Source organism: Chinchilla lanigera, unplaced genomic scaffold (assembly GCF_000276665.1).
Source record: "Chinchilla lanigera isolate Chin_1 unplaced genomic scaffold, ChiLan1.0 scaffold00042, whole genome shotgun sequence".
NCBI lineage: Eukaryota > Metazoa > Chordata > Mammalia > Rodentia > Chinchillidae > Chinchilla > Chinchilla lanigera.
The window spans coordinates 8,814,278-8,831,994 of NW_004955443.1; positions in this window are offsets into that span (position 1 = coordinate 8,814,278).

Sequence of the window (17,717 nt, forward strand, 5' to 3'; positions counted from 1 at the left end):
AGGATGCTGAAAATGTTAGGAATGTGACAACTCTTAGAGATGGACTAAATGCCTTCTGCATAGAGAGGTGTGCATGAGTCTTTGGGGGTGAGGGGCAGAATACTATGGCTTGTATCTTGATGTCTCCTCAAAGCCTCATGCAGTCATAGACAGAGATTTTTGGAGGTGGCTGGATCTAGGGTGTATGCTTCTAAGATAAAGGATATGATTCTAAGATTGATTCATGGTACAATATTAGGATTAAGGCTTCCCCTCCCTAAGTATGAGTGCTACCTGCCTTAAGGGTGGGTATCCTGGATAAGACATAAGGAACAAAAAAATGACCATCACTTGTTTCTTGCTGCCTGCTGTCCTGCTGTCCTGCTGCCTTCTACCTTCTCCCTGCCATGAACTATTTGTCCTCTGTGATGCTCCTCTACCATGTCACCCTGACTCAGAGCCAGCAACTATAAAAGGAAACCTTTATAAACCTTTCCTTTTTTAACTTGGGTGTCAGGCCCTTTGTCTCAGCAATGAGAAAAGTCTAAGACACATTCCTTGCCTCTTCCTAAGCTTTGAGCAGTTGTTGATATTTCTTGGTTGTCAGTGGCATCATTCCATTCTCTATCTCTATTGTCACATTCAGTGTGTGTGTGTGTGTGTGTGTGTGTGTGCACATGCATGTGCATTCTAGGTTCTTGTAAGGACATTAACTATATTTAGAGAGTACTAACCTATATGAAGACTATAGGTTTTATGTCTTCTTTTAACTAATTGCATCTGCAAAGACCCTTGTCTTGGTAAGTTTTCTATTTTTATAACAAAATAGCTGAGACTGAGAAATTTATAAAGAAAAAAGTTTACTTGTCTCACAGTTCTGGGGACAAGAAAGTCTAAGAGCATGATGGCAACTTGTGTCATAATATGACAGAAGGTGAGAGGCAAGTGAGCACATATAGAAGAGACAAAACACAAGGGGCAGACTCACTTTATTACAACTACTCTCATGGCAACTGATCTAGTCTCATGAGAGCTAGAACTCACTCACTGGAGAAAAGCATTACTCCCTCTCAGTGACCTAATCACCCCTTAAATCCCCTGCCTTTCACTATGACCAAAATAGCAATGAAATTTCAACATGAGTTCAGAGGGGTCAAACCATATTTAAATTCTAGCAGCGCTATTTTTAAATAAGGTCATATTCTGAGGTTCCTGGTGTAAGAGAATGAGGGAGCACTATTTAATCCAGTACAAAGCAGAATATAGAGAAACATACACACTCATATACACACAATGAAACATACTATCCAATTGAATTTAGTCTTTATAATCTTGTGGGTTAGAGTTGGAGACAAAGCCAGTAGAAGTGGCTTGAGAAAGGAACTGAAGTGAAGTAGTCTACTCCTCTAGTCTTTTCTGGGCCTGATCTTAAACATGGCTCTATCTTCCTCTGATTGTGTTCTTTAAACTACTCTTCCTACATATCCTGTGTATGTGTATCCTCTCTTTCTCTCTCTCTCTCTCTCTCTCCCCCAGTGAGACTATGGAGGATGTTGACTACTGCACCTCCAGTACCTGCAGACAATGTTATTTGTCTCCTCTGTTTGGGAGAAGAGGACACTGTCCCAATTGGTGACAAGCATCACTATTTCAGATGTAGGCTTGAAATGCAGTTGTCCAGGTTGACCAGAAGCAGTGTGTGGGGGGGGCAGGGATGGAAGACCAAGGGCTATTGGGCTTTTTGTCATAGGGATTCAATTCAGGAAGGTGGACAGAAGACAGTGACAGTGGAACATGACTGCAGTAGTTAATAGTTCCTTGTTGTCCTTAGCTAAGGAGATCTTATAAGAACTCATCCATCATGTGCCAAAGATGTCTTGGGCCATATTTTTGGTTCATCAAGGGGTCTGCATAATTCAAGACATATAGAATGCAGTCCCAGGATTAGTCACAACAGGCTCCAATATGCAAAGAAAACATCGTTTCTTAACTTTCTATAATTGATCTACGTTTCTTAAATGTCTCCTAACAGCCACACTGTGACTAATGGGAGGTGCCAGCAGGACTGAAATTTAGCCCAACCTAGTAAACTCAGGCTATTCCAGTAAGCTGTCTCTTTGGGGTGAGTCAGTTTTTCCAGTTTATGCCATTCTCCCTATTCCTCTCCAAGATGGGATCTGGGCCTGTGGCGGCTCAAGGACTTTTGGCTGTTGAGGAGAGGGACGCCCCTTGAGTTGTGCTTGTCTGTAGCTGTGAGCCAGCTGCCATTTGTGTGTTGGTTGGGCTGCTGTTAGCCAGACTGCAAGGAGGAAGTTCACACTGCAGTGTGCAGCTGGGGCACGGTGGCATGTTTTCTGCTGGCTCGGACGGGGCTCAAGGTCCTCCCTGCTGACTCAGCCTTGCCACAGCCCTCCCTGGCACTCTAGGCTCTCTGAGATCTAGTGGGGCTCCTTTCCAGGTCCACAAGCAGTTCTTCCCTCTGGGGCCAGTGGCAGGTACTGGCTAGGTTTCAAAAGGACAGTTTGGAGCTCTGGTTGTCCCATTGGCCTTCTCCATTCTAACTTCAGTTATTCTCAGTTATCCCTTTGGTCTGGACCAGGATAGGGTCCTGAGAATGATGCAAATGTGGTACAGGTGGTGCTCAACTCATGATGTTTTGACTTAAGATCTTTTACTTCAGGATGATGCAAAAGGAGCACACACGCGGTACACAAACTACTTCAAATTTTGACTTTTGATCTTGTCCTGGTGTAGCAATATGCTGAATGATACTCTCTGGTGACACTGGGCAGTGGCAGCCACTACAGCTCCCTGTCAGCCACATGATCAGCCGGACACACAACCAATACTCAACAGTGAACTGTGTTGCTAAGCAAGGATGTTTGGCAGGTTAGCTGTAAAAATACATCTTGATTTAATTGTATTTTAACCTATGATGTGTTCATCAGGTATAACCCTATCCTACACCAAGGATCATTTGTATTGCATTGCTGCACTGCCCTGGATAGCTTGCCTCTCTGAATCTCCAGAGGAGGGCAGATACTGAAGGTACAGTAAAGGTTTAAATGTAGAAGAGAAAACAGCTAAGGACAAAGTATGGCAGAGAAAAGACAAATCATATATGAAGCATTCAACTCTTGACCAACACCACCAAACAGGACTTTCCAGAATGATGGACATATCCTGTATCAGCACCATTTGCAAAATAACCGTTAGCCACAGCTGGCTCTCCATCACTTTAAATGTGACTGGTGCTTCTAAAGATCTGAAAATTTAATTTAATCTCAATTATTTGTGTTAAATTTAAATGCTCACATGATGCTGGTGGCCACCACCAAAAGGCCCACATAAAATGTGGAGGTAGGGAGCTGCACTGTGCAATGTGGTAGCCACTAGCATCATTTGAGTAGAGGCTTGGTAGGAAGAAGGAACAAGCCACACAGAATTTGGAAGTAGCACCTGAATACGAGGGCAGCCCTACAGTTAAAGGTCCTGTGGCTAAAGGGCTGGATATGTTTGGAGCAGTATAATCCACAGGGAAAGTACCATGGAAGATTGAGGTGGTAGGCATCCAAGTCAGAACGGGAGCACTGGATTTATGAGTCATCATCATAGAATGCCAGGGAACTTTAACTTTACTTTAACTCTACTTCAGGTAAAAGGTGAGTTACCTAGTCCTCTCAGTGACGAAGAGATTAAATGGAAAGCTGGAAGCAGGGAGTTCATGCAGGAGGCTGCTGTAGTGGGACAAGTGTGAGGTAGTACTGGCAGGTGACTCAGCAAGTGACAATGCAGACACAGAAAAGTGAATGGACTCAGGACATCTTTTTGGGCATAGCCGATAAACCACATGTAGAGTGTATGGAGTCCCAGAATGACTAAGAGCAGTGTGGTTTGCTGAGATGAAAGAGTGGCAAAGGAGGTAGGTGTGGGAGCAAAGTCAAGAATTTTGTTTTGGTTTTATTAGGTATCAGAAGTGGAGATGTTTGGATATAGAAATGTGAACCTCAGCGGCAAGGTTATTACTAGTGCTATAAATACACATTGGATTCATCATTATAGAAATGGTATTTAAGTGATGCAATTGAGTGAGGCCAACTAAGAACTGCATTTTTACAGAAAGGAAGGGGCTAGGTCTGAACTCAAGGAGAACTGAGTATTGAGGATTTTTTTTTTTTTTTTAATTTTTTGATACCGGGAATCAAACTTGGGACCTTGCGCTTGCCAGGCAGATGCTTGTGCTGCTGAGCTATATCCCCAACCCTTGAGGATTATTTTGTTACTGAGGACTGAGGATTATTTTGTTGATTATTTGTTGTGCACCCATTCTTGGTTTGGACTGTCAGGTTGGTAAGTGCTTCTAATGGCAGTACACGGCCCTCCAACCAAAACAGTTCCTCTACTGACCTGGGAAAGTGACTGTGGGTTAAGCTAATGACCCTACAAATACCTCTAATAAAATCCAATTATACTACTTACAAGGACCCATTACCATAGATTCCAAAAGTAACTTCAGAGTGATGCTTCCTGGGGCATTTACCATTATTTTCTGGTGGATCCAGAATCTCCGATTCTCTTTACATTTGAAAAATTGCCCCATTTTATAGTCTCATCTTCCTCTACAGATTTCACTGGGAGCCATCATATGGAGTGATACAGGGCTTTCTTTCTTAGAACACACTCTCCATGCCTGGTTTGCCAATCATCCTGGGAGATTGTATGAGCTACTTATTATCCTTTAATAAATTCTTTCTCTGCTAAGCCAGTGTTGATGCTTGAATTTCCCAGGAAACAAACTTACAGAGATCTGTGTGTAGGAGGGATTTTTTTTTTTTTTTTTGATAGAGGAGGTTCCTTTTAGAATTAACATCAGTGAAAAGTGAAGAATTCAGGGTAGGGCACAGGATCGGGGTGTCACTTAGCTGTGATGAGATACCAGTAGAATCTTCATATAATCCCATGGGAATCTCTAGGGCTGGGGACCCTTTGGAGTTGCCCTGACTAAGCCATGGGAGTGGAATTGTTTAAATCCCCCACCTTGTCCACATGCATTAAACTCAGACTGCCCTAAAGAAGGGGCATGTCCTTTGATGAGGTGATTCCCTTAGGCTGACAGCCACTCCTGGTCAGGGATGTAGCTGAGACTAGTTAGTTATCAGCAGCATTCCCAGTCTCCACCACAAGCTTTACAGTTTGCAAGCCCATCACCCTGAACTCTAATAATAATACTATGGTCAATTTCTTTGAATAAGAAATTGAAGCTCAGAAACATTAAATGAATTGATAGAAGTGGAGATGAAACTCAAACCCTAGGCTGATAGTGACTATTTATTTATTTATTTAATTTTGCCTGCGTCACATTGAACATTACAGAGCACAAGCCAACCTATGTGATAGGCAGCTACACAAGAGTCCAAGTAGGGCTTGAGGGGCTTTAAAATTTTAGGTCATTTCTCAAGAAATTTCAGATTTAGCTGTGATTTGGGCCATTGGAATCCAACTGGGGCCACCATTTATGAGAGAACTTTGTTATGGCTTGTATCTAGATGTTTCCCCAAAGCCTCATGCACTCATACATGGTCTTTTCAGAGCTGGCTGGATCTATGGCATGTGATACTAGGGTTAAGGATGTGTGGTACTAAATTAGTCCACTGATTGGAATTGACATCATTGTGGGTGGCACCACCCAAAAGGCTGGTAGCCTGGATGAGATGAAAAGGAAATGCAGCTGACTGCTTGCTGCTTGCTGCCTTCTGCCTGCCACACCATGGACTGTTTCTCCTCTGCAATTCCCCTCTGCAATGCCACTCTGCCATGGAGCCTGCTGACTATGGACTAAAACCTCTACAAACCGTGAGCCAAAATAAACCTTTCCTCCTTTATCTTTGGGTGTCAGGTATTTTGTCTCAACAATGAGAAAAGCAACTAAGAAAAATCTTATCCTGTCCTATAGGGCGTGAGGAGGAGGCCACTAAACAGTAACCAAAGCCCCATGCCAGATACTACCTGGTAACATTAGACATCTATTCCTTCCTTCATTTATCTTCCCTCCCAGGGTCTGCAAGGCAGACTGACAGACTCTGAGAGAGCTTTACATTCTGCCAGTGAAATGCACTTCCATGGTATTTGGAAGGCAGGAGAGAAGTGAGACTTTTCCTACAGATGTGCTGTGGACATGCAAGTGCCAACAAAATCAAGTAGCACTAGCCAGACTCACCTTCCACTTCTTGATCACCAGTGCCTGGAACAGAGATGGCAACATGGCAAGTGTTCTGACCTCGAGCTGCAGCTGCAGTGATTGACCTTGAAACCAAAATTCTGGCAGGCATCCCTTGATTTCTGTCCTCTTTCCTTCCAAATATTTGGCATGCATTTAATTTCCTCTCTTGGAGTGCAATACTTGTAATGGCTTTCTTTTTCCTGCGTTGAACCCAAGCCTGACACCAGTGAACAAGGCCACCTTCCACACCTGTAGAGGACATAGGAGGTAACAGGAGTGAAAATGCCCTTTTTCCAGAGAGCAACGTGGAGATGACCATAGAGCAAACTGGATCCCTGAGTACTGAGATGACTCCTTGCAGAAATCAAATAAATGAATTATAGAAATTAACGGATTTTACTGCGACATTTACACTCATGCATATAATGTAACTTGATTATGTCCATCATCTCTTCTGCCCTCTCTTGGGAGTGAGGGAAGAGGACTAGGAATGCTGGAGAACAGGGACTAATCACATGTGAGCTAAGGAAATTTCTAAGCCCTTCCCTCCTTCTACCCTCACTGCCCCCCTACCCCTCCCCTATTAGTCTGTCTGCTAATTGCTTCTTAAATATGAGCCTTGTTTTGCTGCAGGGATTGTAATGCTAAAGCTTTATGGCTCTGAAACTTGGTCCCAGCATACACAGGCCCTGTACTTTCTTGGTCCAAGTTGCTAATGTCATAAGGAGATAAGGTGTGATATCTCACCAGAATACTTCCTGGCCCAATGTGTTAACAAAAAAACTTCTCTAATAAAGCGGATGCTCAGGAACCCATGGCCATTGGCAATTAGCCAAGTGTCAGCCAAATTGAAGCACCAAAGGAAGAGTAAACAAAAGAAGAACACTCTGTGGGTTGTGAGCCCCACCCCCAAGGAATGTAGGAAAAGCAGTGGGCTCTTAGAAGTCACGTCAGTGGGAGCTGTAGCCATCAAAAACAGAAGGCTTTTTTCAGGGATGTCATTTATAGAAGAGGAAAGGGCCAGAACTGCAGAGTATTTTGCTCTGCAAATTCAAGCATGAAATGATTCAAGGACAGTTTGCCCACAAACAAAGAACCTGGGAACCAGAAGATGCTATGAAACCATTGGTTGAATGCTACGCAGGGTGGGAAGCGGGTAAAGTAATGTTCAGGTACCTTCGTTTTTTAACAAGAATCAACTCTAATACCGAATTTCTACTCATGAGTCTGTTTCCACGTTCCAGGCAACAGCTGGTCCCACTTTATTGCTGTGGGTACAATGAGTTCTAGTAAATCCTGCGTAATAGATGTATTCATATGCTCCATCCTTTTTAACAGTCTTCTTAATTAGGGTGCTGTCCTTTTAAGCAAAACATTTATATAGTTACTTTATGGCATTTGACTACAGTGTTCGCTTCAATAGACTTAATATAATTTTATGGGTTTTTTAAAAAATTACTATACAATGAGGAGAACTTACTTTATTATCAGTATGGACTTATTCCCCTGGACATTTAAGAGCTATTGGTGCAGAGGCTTATAATTGCTGTTGAGAAGGAAAGATCCTAAAGTTGACAATGGTGATGGTTCTGCCATTTACTAGCTTAACTCTGGAGCTTCAGTTTTCTGGTCTATAAAATGAGGGCGATGTCCTCCTTGCCTACCTCATGGAACAATGGTGAATGTGAAATAAAAATTCGCCCATGAAAAGATATTATGGTTTTGTACATTTCCAGGGCTATTGTCCTTTTATAGGAAAATCCTGTCCACACAGCCATGTGGCCGTGGTGCTGGGGCGGGGCTTCAGAGGCAGGGAGTAGACTTAGCTTTTCAGGCCATATGGATGATGGAGAGCAGAGGGAGCTTGGATGGTATAGAAAAGATGATGGGGCATAAGCAGAGCTGAGAGGAGGGCCCAGGCCATCCTGAGAAGGAGGGAAGAGGGCCAGGAATTCTAGAGCACTAGAATTCCACTTATCTGAGTTAGATGTCCCCTCCCTCTTTAAATATCCATGAAATGAACTTAATGACATCCGGCTTCAGTCATCCACACACAACATAGTAACATATATTCTGAGGAGTATAATTTCCAAACTTTAAGACAAAGAATTTAAAGTCACTCAGAGTACCCCTTGAATAACACTAGAGCACCATGACTCTGATTTACATTTGTATCTTTTTTTCTTTATCATTATGCATCATAGAGCCAAAGGAATATCGGTAACTTTTTAAAATCATTGGGGTGAAATCTACTGGGTTGTCCAAGGTAAGTTCAATAAGAAAATTCAATTATTCTAAGCCCAGCTGTTTTACCTTCTCCTTCTCCTTCTTGTCCTTCTTCCTCTTTTTGTCTTTTTGAGACAGGGTCTCACTATACAGTTCAGGCTGGCCTTAAGCTTACTTTCTAGCCTAGGCTGGTCTCAAACTCGCAATGATCCTCCTGCCTCAGCCTCCCAAATGCTGGGATTACAGGCCTGCACCACCATGCCCGGCTTCCTACTTCTTTTAAAGATATCAAACTTTCAGTCCATTCTAAAGTATATAGGTTTGGGGCCAGGGATATAGCTCAGCAGCTCAAGCTCCTGCCTGGCAAGTGCAAGGTCTTGAGTTTGACTCCCTGTAAACACACACACACAAGTATATAGGTTTGGAAGTGTTAGTAATAGAATGAAAAGATCACTGTGCTTGGAATTAGAACACACAGATTTGAATCCGAATTTAACACTTTATAGCTGGGGAAATTTGAGCAAGTGACTGTAACTATTGGGTCTCACAGCATCTACTTAGCAAAGCAGGGCTCAAATGTGATAATGTGGGTGGAAAGCTTTGGAAAAACTGATATTAGGGTCTTACTTTATTGATTATGTGTTATAGTCATGGACAAATGTCATTATTTATTGCTAACTCATTGTTATTAAAAAATCTCAAATATTTTATCGCAAATATTGATCTTCAAATTTCCTAGCTGCAGGTCAAGGTAGGTGGGAGCCATTCTTTCCTTTTTGGCTTCCTTCCCTTTCTCTCTCACTTTAATATTTAATTTAATAGCAGCCATGCCCTTCCTGGCTGACCTCTCAATTAAGGATCAAAACACATAGTCTTACTGCCAATTTCAGTCTATCTATATGCTGTCCAAATATGGAAGCTTTTATACATCCCACTATGATCCTGAGAATCTGCATCTTGAGAATGTGTAAAGAGAAATGTGGATTAGTCTTGTACCTCTGTGTGAATGAAGACTGTTCAAGAAATACGACTGAACACAAAGGCCAGTGATTTTCTGCATCACAGTCTGACTGACTCTGAGGCCCTTTTGTCTATATATACTCAAAGCTGAGTACTCAGATATTTCCTTTCATCCAGTGTAAGGTGAAGGAAATGTCAAACTGTAAGTAGAAAACAATGTGAAAATGTGTTCCCCCATGTAAACACCTGCTACAAGCTAAACGTTGGGACTGGTGTGTATGGGCAACAATGAACACCATTTTTTCTTGTCTACATTCTGAACTAGTTGAGGAATAAAATCATAGGGTAAGCAAGTAGAGAATGAAACATTACCTTTAATGCTAATAATGTTAATAGAAGGACCCAACTGTGAGGCACAGTGGCACATATCTTCTCCCACTAACTTGGGAGGCTGGGGAGAAAGATCACTTGAGCCCAGGAATTTGAGATCAGCCCAGACAACAGAGTGAGACCCCGTCTTGAAAAAAGAAAATAGAGAAAAAAGAAGAACATGACTTAACAACTAAAAAGAGCTTCCTAGTACTTACTAATAAAAGACCATGCCTTATACGTCCACCAAATGAGTTTGACACATGCAGTAAAGGTCAGGTTTGCTTTGAAGTTTTTTCCCACGTGTGAGACTAATGATGACCTATGCTCCCAAGAAAAAGGGAAGGAAAAGAAACAGGGGTTTGGGATGCACGCTCAGGTCCTTCTTTCAAGCTTGTCCTAAGGAGGGAGGCGGGGAGGAGGAGGAAGCGAGTAGAAGTCCTCGGCATAGATGGAAATCTGGCAAAGAAGGGTTCTTCTATAAGAGATCAACCTGTCCTTTATCTTGAAAATAAATTTCTATTAGAGAAGTTAACTGTGAAGAAGTAGCAGCTGTGCCTCTTAAAGCTGCGATGGGTTAGACCATCCATACTTCAAGAATGCTTGTACATTGCAAAATATTCAGCTGCCATGTTTCCTCCCCCTTCTTACAATGCTTTCTCCTCGAGGCAGTCTACCCTGCTCATTATAAACCCATCCATCAACCCAAGCCTAGTGAGACAATGGTTGAAGAGCAGTTGGAAATAGAGAGATTGAGCAATGGCTGGTTTCCAGATCACAGAGGCAACGCTATGAAACACTTTGCAAGATGGCATTTTCCCCCTCCCTCTGCCTGGATTATTTCTTAGTGTTCCTGATTCTGCTGGCAGTAGTCCTGTTGAATTCAAGAAAACCATATGAAATCCATCGTGGGTGTTGCCAAAATAAATTGTTAATCATATCAGATGTAGCACCAAAGAGTGTTCCATCATAGTCAATTTTCTGTTTTGTAACCATTCCCCTTTGCTTCATTCAGGATCTGCCAAGAGGAGAGGAAGTGCATATTGTACATGCCACATCTTGTTATCTGCCGGAGGAGAGAGAACGGGGGAGGTTGATGGGTCAGGATGATGGTGACTCTAAAACTAACAAGAGATGTTTATTGTAGTCCAGTCTCAATTATCCCCCTGGCGATATTCAGAATTTGGAATCCTCAACTATGTCCTACAGAGCTTGAGAGTTTGAGAACTGCACGGAAGTTCAATTTGTGCAAAGTGGAGATGACCAACACAGTGTGTTCCTGCAAATTTCAATATGCTTTCTTTAGATGCAAACATTATATAAAATGACTACAGTTGCTTGCACTATCTGATTCAATTACGCGGAGCCAAGCTTAAGCCAAGCATTTAGGAGAAATAAAGAAATGATAGCTAGGAAAGAGATGATCCAGAGTTTTCCCCTGTATTGGCGTATCAATTCCAGGGGTGCTATTTCACTGAGCTACATCCCCATCCTCACCCCCACTTTTATACTTTTTCTTTTGAAACAGGGTCTTATTAAGTTGTCCATGTGGGATTTGGACTCATGATCCTCCTACCGCATCCTACCTAACTGCTAGGATTATAGGCAAGTGCTATTGTGCCTGGCTCAATTCTCTTTCTCTTCTTTTCTTTATATTTTTTGAATAAAAGTTAATAGATAAGCAATAATCAAAATCTGTCCTCAGCGGATCACTTTGACATGTGTATTTCAGTCATAACAGATCCTAATTCCTTTGACTTGACTCTGCACCCCTGTACATTTATAGTATTCTACAGGTGTTAGAATGAGCATGCTGGAGGACTATGCAGTTCTTAATATTAATTATGAAATAGGACTCTGTATTCACTAGCACCAAAAAATGGGATGATAATGTTTTTTAAAAGGGGGAATTTTTGTCCAAGCTACAGATACTTAAGTAAACAAATTTGGAACTCTTCTTTGGTCTCCACTTAACCAAAGTTTAACTACTTTTCAAAATAAAGCACAAAATTTGCTTGCTGTCATTTTAAAAGCAGTTTGGTCCTGGTGGCTTCCATCACAGCTACTCCTGGAAATGCATTCTGATTTCAGTGTTAATGAAGCAAGTCCTGCTCACTAAGTTTCATTTTCCATGACTCACTGAAGCAGTGATTTATGCATGCTGATCTGTTCTGATTTAAAGATCTCACTGCTCTTCTAAATTTGGAAATGAATCCAACCTGAACAGAAATCATGAATCCAAGTCTAAAGTAGAACTGTAACATTAGAAAAATTTCTGACACCCACAAAGCCAGCCTGAGTTTATTGGTATAAACCAAGGCTGGAGACTTGGTATCCAGAGATGGTTAGCTTGGTATGGGGAGACATTTAATTTAGCAAGGACTAAAGGAAAAAGCAGTATAGGTACCATTGTACTGTACTTTCAAGTCAAGACCACCAAAATACGAAATTTCAATCCAGTCTGTAAGTTCTGGCAATGGTGCTTCTACAGCGGTAGAAAGGTGTGTGTGCAGTGTGAGTGTGGAGGGGAGAAAATGCACATGGTTTGTTGTGAAGTTGAAACAGTGACAAAACCGGCAGAGAGATGGGTGTCTTTTTAGTATCATCAGGTACTGGACAATCTTCAAAAAGGTCAGAGACAAAATAACTTTCCTCCAAAGATCTTTTACTGGTCTGGTTCTACCTAGTTGCTGTACTTAGTGTTGAATGTAATAATGTAGTTACACCTCAGATGAGCAGCTGCTCTTATTTATCCTTTAACATATATTACAGCCTACATGGCAGTTACCTTATGGTGCTGCCTCAGCCCCATGACACAGATATATGCACTGTTAACTTTGAGAGCAAGTTCACAAAGATAGTGGCTTGCTTTCTTTCTTTCTTTCTTTCTTTCTTTCTTTCTTTCTTTCTTTCTTTCTTTCCTTCTTTCTTTCTTTCTTTCCTTCTCTCTCTCTCTTTCTCTTCCTTCCTTCCTTCCTTCCTTCCTTCCTTCCTTCCTTCCTTCCTTCCCTCCCTCCCTCCCTCCTTCCTTCCTTCCCTCCCTCCTTTCCTTCCTTCCTTCCTTTACTTTTTCTGTAGATTTGGGTTTTTCTCTAGTCCCTATGGTACAAAGTTCAATAAAAGAAAATTTTCATTGTTTTCATTTCCCCACCGGCCATTATTACTAATCCTTTCATTTTGCAATGCTTCCTGAGCTAATGTTGTCATAAATACATTGAGTACACCATATAGGCAAAAATGCAGAATTTTCTACTTTCAAAAATTGCAAGAAGGGATCCAGGGAACTTATTTGTGGATGAATAAATGAACAAACAACTTCTGTACTTTTATGCAAAGATTTGAGGTAGCAATTAAGAAATACCAAAAAATTACAAACTGCAAAGAAAACATCAAATCTATAGAAAACAGAAGTGAGGATAAGGAAATAGACCAGAGTAAAGGAGAGGAGTGTGCTAATGCACACTGTACAGTCTTCTGTTGTGGGCATTAAGCCTTTACTTTGGCCAAAGAAAATATGTAAAGGGAAACAGGCACTATACCAGGGTATGATTAGTGCAATATAAAATGACATGGCAGAAAGAGTACTGGCTAGAAGTATTCAGTGACCAGCTATATTCCTTGAGGTACTCTGATCTATTATCTCCGTAATCTGTGATCACAGTTATAGTTAATTATAGGGTAACCCATGAATAAGGACAATACAACAGGATAAATGTCTAGTGGTTCATACGGGACGGTCTGCTCTCCACAGAAGTGTGCTAACCTGATGGTAGAATAAGAAGAAATAAAAAGAGGAATATAAACAAAAGACACAGCCTATACAGAAGGACAGAGGAGTAAGAGCGTGAAAAGCATAAGAACTTCAGTATAACTGGGATGGGGCATCTAATCCAAGGGGCAGCATGTCTCGATAGTGTCAGGCAGTATCCAGCTCCTGAAGGACGCAGGAGTAGGCAAACTGTGGGCCTCAGCTCAGATCTGGTCTCTAGCTTGTTTTTGCAAATAAAGTTTTATTGAAACCCAGCCATGTCCATTCTTTCCCTATCATTATGGCTACTTCTTGGTTCATTGTAACAACAAAATTGAGTAGAGGGTAGAAAGCACAATGTTGTGACAGGGTATACATGAGTCTCAAAAAAGGAGTTAACCGTGTACTATACGCGCTTAGGTAATGAAATTTTAGAGTTGCAGATGTTCCAAGTCTTGAACTGGGAGAAAGCTGTCCATCAGACTCAGTGGAGAAAAGTTCCGGGCAACTGTGTAGTGTGTAAGGGGTGGAGAGTGTGGCTGAGGCATTTCTATTTGCTTAGAAGAGTTACTTCAGAAAGATGTTTGCATTGTGTGGAAATGATAAATTTCCTTCCTGTATTTCATCTCCTTCTGAAAGTTGTGTTGTTTTACATTTTATATTTCAATCTATAAATTTTGATCCACTCTGAGTTCCCTTTCCTATAAATTGTGAATTTGCATTAAGTTTTTTAATTAATTTTTTTTGTTATCACTGGGTGTCCAGTAGCTCCAGTATCATATGTTGAAAGGTGATAGAAAGAAAGACAGACAGAGAGTGAGACAGACAGACAGACAGACAGAGAGACAGACAGACAGACAGAGAGAGAATTAAGACATGATATACCTAACCAGAATATTCTTGCAGACAGCTTTCTGTGACAATCCTATGGCTATGTTGCTCTTTTAACCAGAATTTCTCCAATTATTAATTTGCTAATACTATATTTCAGCTAATTAAGAAAAGCTAGATGTTTGAAAAACAAAATAATTTTATGTGGCATCTGCATGTTTATGAGGCATGCCATGAGTATGGCATAGTGGTGAGACCATGGGCGCTGGTCAATCTCTGATTTGACCACTCAGCCTTGTGCCTTCTGTTTGGTCTCACATCTGTCAAATGGGGATAATAGTAGGCCCTGCACTAACCAGAGATTGTTGTGAAGGTTGATGAATCATATACTTCTAGTCACACTACAAACCCTTAATAAATCCCTGCCATTCCCACGTCCAGAAGCATTTCAATGGAGTTTAACCCTGATTTTGGACATGCTGTAACATTGCGTTCTGTTACTTCACATCATCACATTTGAAAGTAAAATGAAACCTTCTCTTCTGCTCCAGCCTGTTAGCAATTACAGAAACAGGGAACTGGGGACCTTTATATTTGAAAATATTGTAGATTTTGATAGCTATTATGTTTGTTTCTTGGGTTGCTACAACAAATCACCACAAACCAGGTGCCTTGAAACGATAGAAATTTATTCTGCAGGTCAGGAGACTAGAAATCTGATTTCCAGGTGTTGGCTGAGCCTTGTGCCCTCTAAAGGCCCAAGGGTTGAATCCTTCCTCTGGCCTTGCCCAGCTTCTAGGGGCTCCTGCCAACCCTTGGTGGCCCTTGGCCTGCAGCTGTCACTCTAACCTCCGCCTTCATCACCGTATTCCCTCCTTCTGTCTCATGTATCTCTGTCTGTAACGCTTTGTTCGATTTAGAGCCCACCCTAAATGATGATCTCCTGTTAACTTAAGGAATTACATATGACCTTCCAGAGAAGGTCATAGTCTGAGGTTCTGTCTGGAAATAAATTTGGAAGGAAACCCTATCTGATGGCATACAGTTCTTTCTAGGTATATTCCCCTCCTGTAACTTCTGGTTATGAGAATCATTTACTTGTCTTCTGATGCTCACTTTCTCTCTGTCTCTCTTGGTCTAGCTGTGCATTGAGGCATAACCACCATCAAGGGAAAGCTTCCAAAGTCCAGTCCTTCTTCACTTAACCTCTTGCCTGGCAAAGCAGAATACAAGCGGACAATTCTTTGCATTGATTGGGACTGTGCTTCACTATTGGGATTACTTTCTATTGAAGAATCCAGTATCTTCTTTCAGAAAATAGATTTCAAGCTGCAAACAGTCAATCTACAAACTATTTTTAGGAATGCTGTCAGTTCCATGTTGTGGGGTGCCTGCATTGTTAATGAGGCTTCACACAGGATTTGAGACTGTCATCAGAGCCCCAGTGGGACTCCAGCATCAGTGCAATCCATCCAGATAACACTGTCTGCTTGATTTGTAAGAAATGAATACCATCCAATATAAAAATCTCATTTTTTGATAGACTCATAAAATCAATGCACTTATTAGACAGAATTCTAACTTACACAAACATAACTTGAATATTAGATTTTTTTTAGTGTAGATTCTTCTAAAATCAGAGCCTGGGATTAAGTCTCTGGTCCAGGTGGTTTATTTGAGTGGTTGTCCCGGGAAATAGAAGAGAGCAAGTGTGGAGAGTAACAGACAGAAAGAAAAGGAAATAGGGCAGCACAGTCAAGGTCAAAGTCACTGACACCAGTAACGGAGGCTGTATCTACCATGACACTGGGAAAGCATAGAGAGAACCTCCCCACGTTGTCCTTTTGAAGCTATAAAGGCTACAGATTCTCCTGCCTTCCTCCATGAACAGAATAAGGGCTGTCTCTGGGGGAAGTTTGCTACCTTGCACTCTCTAATCTGTACTCACCTGGGAGAAGATGTGTCAACAGAATATTCTTACCATAGGTTGCTGGAGTTCATAAGACTTAACTCACTTGTAACCATTCCTACAGCTACAGCTTCAATCAAATGTGGGCTAACAGGAGGCCACACAGGCACTGGACACATATGTTACATTAGAATTACTCCTGTTTATTTACTTGTTTGAGACAGGTTCTCACCATGTAGTTCAGGATGACCCAGAACTTGCAGTGATCCTCCTGCCTCAGCCTCCCCACTGCTGAAATTATAGGCATGTGCCACCACACTTGGCTTTCCTTTTTGTAGAGGATATAATATTCATTGTGGCTGTCATCTGAAATTTAAATATCCTGTGTATTAGAAGTGGAATATTGTACATTCTTTTACAAAATACAGCTGAGGCATTGTAACATCCCATAATTCACGTAATGTTCTTGTGCTAGCTTTTTACACTGGGACACAATATCTGACACCCACAGTTTAAAAAAGGAGAATTTAATTTTGCTCAAGGTTTAATGAAATTCAGGCCATGGTAAGCTGGCTCCAAGCTAGGAACATCATGGCGGAAGGAAGTTACCAGGAGAGCTGCTCACGCCACGCTGGCATCAGCACCAGAGAGGAAGGGGCCTAGGACCATACAGATTACCCAAGGCCTCATCCCCATGCCCCACTCAGACACACCCAGAAGTGTGCCTTACTAACCCCCTGGTGTTTCTTAGTTTATCCATGTTGACATACCATGATTACCAGTCACAGTCACATCAGGTAGGGTGCTTTACACTGCAAGTACAAGAAGACCCATCTCATGACAGTATCAAGAGATGGCTAGAGTCCGCCATGTTGTGAGAGTCACTCTGGGCTATGAGATATCGATAACCTAGGTCTCAATCTGCCAGCTGTAGTCTTTGGGAAGGTCATCCATCCCCTGCTACAAATAGCTTCATCGGGGCTTCTCACTGAATGGTCTGAGTGGGGACAGCTCCTAGATGTCTAGCATGACATGATAAGTACAGTCAAGGAGGTGTTCTATCCCCAGATACGCACCCCTCTGGAGAAGGTTCTGGAATGTTTATATTCTAAGTGCTCTCAAATCATGGCATGGTGTCCAAGAGCTACAGAAGGAAGAAGGAGTAATCCAGGGACTGTGGCAGGCAGAGCTCCAGGTGGTGACTTTAACATTTGTCTTTGTATGTATTAGATATGCCTAACTGGGTGTGGTGCTGCATGCCTGTAATCCCAGCATTTGAGAGGCTGAGGCAGGAGGATTGCCTTAGGTTCAAGGCTAGCCTGGGCTACATAGTGAGTTTAAGGCCAGCCTGAACTACATAGCAAGACTCTATTTCTAAAAACCTAAATAAATAAATAAGAAACATCTACCCATCTGTAGTTTATATTAATATTTACTGGCATCTGCTACAGGATGCTCACTGCAGGGCTCCTACT